Genomic DNA, 6,765 nt, shown 5'->3' on the forward strand with positions numbered 1-6,765 from the left:
AAGAAGGCGGACCATTGGGTCAAGACTAGGGTAACCAAAACTTCCACTGGGGGTGACCAAAAGAAAGGGGTTACAAAGCCTCCCCAGGAGAAAGTGGGTGACACTAGAAACAAAGAAAAAGAGTCCTCTGTATGCCCCCAAAAACCAGACCAGGTGGGTGGGCCCCGAGACACAACCCAAAACAAAGTTGGGTACCAGGGTAAGAACTGGGATGCCACTAAGGCATGGTGCCATAACTGTAGACAGACAGGGCACCACACCAAGGACACTTCTTGTCCCAAAAACAACCCCCCTAGCAAATTCCCAGGGGTGACCAGTGTAGCCATTGGGGATGACTCCTCAGATGAGGAGGTCTTCATAGCCTTCAACTGGAAAAAGGGCCCAACAAGTGAGTTGGAGATTCCAGAGGGAAGTAGACACTTCCACCACCTACTGGTGAATGGAATCCCAGCCACTGCCCTGAGAGACACTTGTGCCAGTCACACCATTGTGCATGACAGGCTGGTGTTCTCAAACCAGTACATCCCAGGTGAGACTGCCAGAGTAAGAGTTAGCCCAGACAGGGTCACTGATAGGCCTGTGGCTTTTGTGCCCATAGAAGTGGGTGGGACTTTTAGCTGGAGAAGGGTGGTAGTCAGTACAGACCTCCCCCTTGATTGTCTCCTTGGAAATGACTACCCAGAGGTTAGTCAGAGCACAAGAGAGGAACTGGTCCAGGGCCAGTCCTCTCCCAAGGACTCTGGAGGTGCTACCCCTGCAGTAACTGCAAGTAGGCCCCAGAAGAAAAAGAAAAGAAAACAGTGTAGGAAGGGTGGACAACCTTTAGCCAAGGTTCCAGCAAGCCAAGGAGATTCTGCTCCAGTAGGGGAGAACTCCAAAAGTGGCACTGGTAAAGTCCAACCTGTCCCACAAGAAGTCCTGGCTAGTCAGGCAACTGTTAAGCCTGAGTGGGTGGCTCCTCAGCTAACAGAAGAAAGAGTGGAAGAAGGGTGTTTACTACAAGATGTGGTAACCCCCCACTCTAATACAGCAGACAGGCACCCTGAACCCAAAGAAGCCTGTAACTTAGCCCCTTCCCTTGTAGGTGAAGAGCTAAAGGTGTGGTTCTGGGCACTGACAGCTGTCAGTGGCCTCTGCTGGGTGTTAGCCTTTATGGCTGCACTATCCTTGGCATGGTGGTCAGACCCCATGCCAAATAGCAAGTTAGGCCCCCTGACCCTGTTGGTCATGGTGGGGTTACTCCAGCTCTGGATAACCTCTTTGGGTAAGCTAGAGGTGACCCTGGCTAAGATAAGATTAGCAGAGGTGGATACCTCTAACCCCAAAATAGAGAGAATGGGTGAAGACATTAAAAGCACAGACAAGCGGCAGTTCAGATTAGGTCCTATCACTGTGGAAGTGGGTCAGTTCCCCAGAGGGAATGACCTGAACAGGAGGATGTAAGGCAGAGTAGGCCCTGCAACAAACCAGCCTATTTCCTCTACTCGTCCTCGCCTGACAGACTAGGAAGACTCTCCCAGCTTTGGCTGAGTCTCCTGGCCTGTGGGCTGGGGGGGGGGCTTGTGTAAAGAAATGGCTCCCTGTTGCAGTTACCCCCCACTTTTTGCCTGATTCTGATGCTGACTTGACTGAGAAGTGTGCTGGGACCCTGCTAACCAGGCCCCAGCACCAGTGTTCTTTCACCTAAAATGTACCATTGTCTCCACAATTGGCACAACCCTGGCACCCAGGTAAGTCCCTTGTAACTGGTACCCCTGGTACCAAGGGCCCTGATGCCAGGGAAGGTCTCTAAGGGCTGTAGCATGACTTATGCCACCCTAGGGACCCCTCACTCAGCACAGACACACTGCTTGCCAGCTTGTGTGTGCTGGTGGGGAGAAAATGACTAAGTCAACATGGCACTCCCCTCAGGGTGCCATGCCAACCTCCCACTGCCTGTGGCATAGGTAAGTCACCCCTCTAGTAGGCCTTACAGCCCTAAGGCAGGGTGCACTATACCACAGGTGAGGGCATATGTGCATGAGCACTATGCCCCTACAGTGTCTAAGCAAAACCTTAGACATTGCAAGTGCAGGGTAGCCATAAGAGTATATGGTCTGGGAGTCTGTCCAAAAACGAACTCCACAGCTCCATAATGGCTACACTGAATACTGGGAAGTTTAGTATCAAACTTCTCAGAATAATAAACCCACACTGATGCCAGTGTTGGATTTATTAAAAAATGCACACAGAGGGCCTCTCAGAGATGTCCCCTGTATTTTACCCAATTGTTCGGTACAGGACTGACTGGTCTCTGCCAGCCTGCTGCTGAGAGACGAGTTTCTGACCCCATGTGGTGAGAGCCTTTGTGCTCTCTGGGGACAGAAACAAAAGCCTGCTCTGGGTGGAGGTGCTTCACACCTCCCCCCTGCAGGAAATGTAACACCTAGCAGTGAGCCTCAAAGGCTCAGGCTTCGTGTTACAATGCCCCAGGGCACTCAAGCTAGTGGAGATGCCCGCCCCCTGGACACAGCCCCCACTTTTGGCGGCAAGTCCAGGAGGAGATAATGAGAAAAACAAGGAGGAGTCACTGGCCAGTCAGGACAGCCCCTAAGGTGTCCTGAGCTGAGGTGACTCTGACTTTTAGAAATCATCCATCTTGCAGATGGAGGATTCCCCCAATAGGGATAGGAATGTGACCCCCTCCCCTTGGGAGGAGGCACAAAGAGGGTGTACCCACCCTCAGGGCTAGTAGCCATTGGCTACTAACCCCCCAGACCTAAACACGCCCTTAAATTTAGTATTTAAGGGCTTCCCTGAACCTAAGAATTCAGATTCCTGCAACTACAAGAAGAAGAGGACTGCTGAGCTGAAAGACCCCTGCAGAAGAAGAAAAGAAGACACCAACTGCTTTGGCCCCAGTCCTACTGGCCTGTCTCCTGCCTTCTAAAGAAACCTGCTCCAGCGACGCTTTCCCCAGGACCAGCGACCTCTGAATCCTCAGAGGACTGCCCTGCTTCAAGAGGAACAAGAAACTCCCGAGGACAGCGGCCCTGTTCCAAAAAGACTGCAACTTTGTTTCAGAGGAGCAGATTTAAAGACCCCTGCAATCCCCGCAAGAAGCGTGAGACTTGCAACACTGCACCCGGCGACCCCGACTCGACTGGTGGAGAACCAACACCTCAGGGAGGACCCTCCGGCGACTCCAAGACCGTGAGTAACCAAAGTTGTCCCCCCTGAGCCCCCACAGCGACGCCTGCAGAGGGAATCCTGAGGCTCCCCCTGACCGCGACTGCCTGACTCTAAAATCCCGACGGCTGGAAAAGACCCTGCACCCGCAGCCCCCAACACCTGAAGGATCGGAACTCCAGTGCAGGAGTGACCCCCAGGAGGTCCTCTCCCTTGCCCAGGTGGTGGCTACCCCGAGGAGCCCCCCCCCTTGCCTGCCTGCACCGCTGAAGAGACCCCTTGGTCTCCCTTTGACTCCCATTGGAAACCTGACGCTTGTTTGCACACTGCACCCGGCCGCCCCCACGCTGCTGAGGGTGTACTTTTTGTGTGGACTTGTGTCCCCCCCAGTGCCCTACAAAACCCCCCTGGTCTGCCCTCCGAAGACGCAGGTACTTACCTGCTGGCAGACCGGAACCGGGGCACCCCCTTCTCTCCATTGAAGCCTATGTGTTTTGGGCACCACTTTGAACTCTGCACCTGACCGGCCCTGAGCTGCTGGTGTGGTGACTTTGGGGTTGCTCTGAACCCCCAACGGTGGGCTACCTTGGACCCCAATCTTGACCTCGTAGGTGGTTTACTTACCTGCAAAAACTAACATTAGTTTACCTCCCCCAGGAACTGTGAAAATTGCACTGTGTCCACTTTTAAAACAGCTAAATGTGTTTTATGTAAAAAGTATATATGCTATTGTGATTATTCAAAGTTCCTAAAGTACTTACCTGCAATACCTTTCAAATGAGATATTACATGTAGAATTTGAACCTGTGGTTCTTAAAATAAACTAAGAAAATATATTTTTCTATAACAAAAACCTATTGGCCTGGAATTGTTTCTGAGTGTGTGTTCCTCATTTATTGCCTGTGTGTATGTACAACAAATGCTTAACACTACTCCTTTGATAAGCCTACTGCTCGACCACACTACCACAAAATAGAGCATTAGTATTATCGCTTTTTGCCACTATCTTACCTCTAAGGGGAACCCTTGGACTCTGTGCATGCTATTCCTTGCTTTGAAATAGCACATACAGAGCCAACTTCCTACACCACTGAAAAGCATGGGTAAGCAAAACAATGCTCTCCCAGCCCTAGCGACACCAGGCACCATCCCAATTGGAAGTGCAGTCCCCGAGTGGGAAGTGCGAAAACAGGAAAGGGGGATAGCTATCCTGTCTCCATCACCTTTAGACCAGGCCACGGTCCCCAACAGTAGCTTAGCAACTTAATCGGGCCTTGAGAAGACCTAACATGAAGGCCAAAACCAACATTTGCAACACTTAAGCACTCATGTACTCTCCAATATATTGGATCAAACAATCATTTGCTGTCAGCACACCAGTTCTGCAAACGTGGGGCTATAGAGGCATTCCATACAAGTGTAAAAGCCAAATTGGCCTTATGTTGTTAATCTCTCTGTCTCCAGCACTGATAAAGGGCAACGCAACATAAAAACTGATCACTACATCATTCGCTCCACTGACCACTCTAATTGTTTGCCCTACGTACAACTCCTGAGGCCCCTGCAATATTTTTAATAGGTCAAATATATGCAAAATGTACTTGTCCCTTCCAGGCCTCGACAAAATAAACAGCAAGGACTTGGACTATGTAACTTTTTTGCTGCCTGGACCAGGGGAGAAAAGGGAATCTCCTGAAATATGCTTCCTTGATGCAAAAATCAAGGGCCTTATACTTAGCCACAATGCCCTCCTGGAAGTTTGCACCACCTGGCACCAGAGAAATATCCTCAATCCTTGTCCCAGCAGCCGTCAGCACAAACCTGGGAAGCACACGGACACTTGAGAACCAGGCAATCAGTGTTAACAAGTGCAAAAGGACCATCAGGCAAATTGCAACAAGACAAAATCTAAAAGTTACCTTATCAACGACGCATGGAACTAGATGAAAGGGTCTGACAATCTCAAGTAATGCGGACCTTGATTGGCTCACGGATGCTATTCTCAAATGTCCCTTGCACTCATGCACAGACAAGAAACTCAGATACACCCCCTAAGAGCAAGGTCATGGAACATCACTGGCGCAGGCAAAATCACACTAGACCCCGAACTAGAAACCCACCTACACACATTTGACATAGTATGTCTCCAAGAGGCCTAGAGCCTTGGAGAAATACCTCTTATGGGTTATTCACACATTTACAAACCTGCTGTAAAAACTGTGGGTTGCACATTGATGTGACACTTAACAAAGCTTTGGGTGTAGCTGAGCTGGGAATAAGCTCTCCCTTTATGCAAGCATTACAGATTAATAACTGGAAGTCTACGACTCGGAAAATAACAGTCCTAGTAGTGAACGTTCACTTGAAACCAGTGCTTAATTTGTCCTTGTTGTTTCCGGTGCAGAGCACTGGCACTTATATTTGAGGGCCGGCGCTTATTCTTCTGCCTCAAGCATTTGCTGTGAGCAAAAGACACACATGGGAAAGACGGAGGAAGAGAAAAACGAAAAAGCGTCACAATGGGAGAAAGTAGAAAGCTGCAAGAGTGAGCTGAAGGGGCAGGGAGTGGCTTTAAATAATTGAAGGGGCCCGAGATGGCTTCTGGATTACACTGCCTCAGTATTCTGCGCTCACACATTTAAATGCAGCAGCCGCGTGTTTAAGAGTAGAGCTCTGGGCACCGGCACGTTTTTATTTACAAATTAAGCATTGCTTGAAACCAAAGGGTGTCCATAGCCAAAAGGCTTGGAACATGCACTGCTCGAACTAAACAGCTGTTATTTGTGTGCAAAATGGATAGTGACCGGAGACTTTAATTTAAATGTGGAAAACCCACCGTAAGAGTAGCACAGAAGCACGCGCTGTGAGTGCAAGCAGCAACATACCCGAGCAGGCCTCAAAATATGCAAAGCTAGAGAGCTCTGAACATCAGCTGCTGCCCACATATGAAGCCACGAGACTCAGAGCATTAAATGCGACGTTTGTCACAGTCTGTCCAATGCGGCTCGAAAATGCGAGTCAGCAGAGTCAATGCTGGATTACGCATTTGCCTCCTCTCACACATTCCACAGGGCCAAAATGTTTACAATAGGAGACCATCAGCCCCTAATGGCAGAGATCACAAACAACAACCAACATGTTGCCCAGAGGTACAATATAGGCCTTCAAGACACAAGAAGGACTTGGAATCGGGTAAAATGGACGGAAGTGGTCCAGAAAAATATGAGCGGTGGAAAAAGACGGACCGCAAAGCAACTGAGAACAAAGCTATTATCATGGGCGCAAAAAGGAACGCTTTCAAAAGCACAAACACTCGTGGCTATGCATTAACACAAACATACTGCCTACTCCACGGAGTTATTCATTTGTATCTATCAAAGGTTTCTAAAAATCCATCTGTAACACCAACAAAGGATGCGCCGCCGCCGTGGGCCCCAGAATGTAGCTCTCCGTTATGCAGGCTGTGTCAGGGGGAGAAGAAACCTTTTGCATGTACTGTGCATATGTACCACTTTCCAGTTTGCATGCAGGAAGATTTTACGCAACCTCCTTAATCCTCTGGGAATAAGATCATGCCACCAGGCCCTTCTTTTCTGC

Source organism: Pleurodeles waltl, chromosome 7 (genome assembly GCF_031143425.1).
Source record: "Pleurodeles waltl isolate 20211129_DDA chromosome 7, aPleWal1.hap1.20221129, whole genome shotgun sequence".
Lineage (NCBI taxonomy): Eukaryota > Metazoa > Chordata > Amphibia > Caudata > Salamandridae > Pleurodeles > Pleurodeles waltl.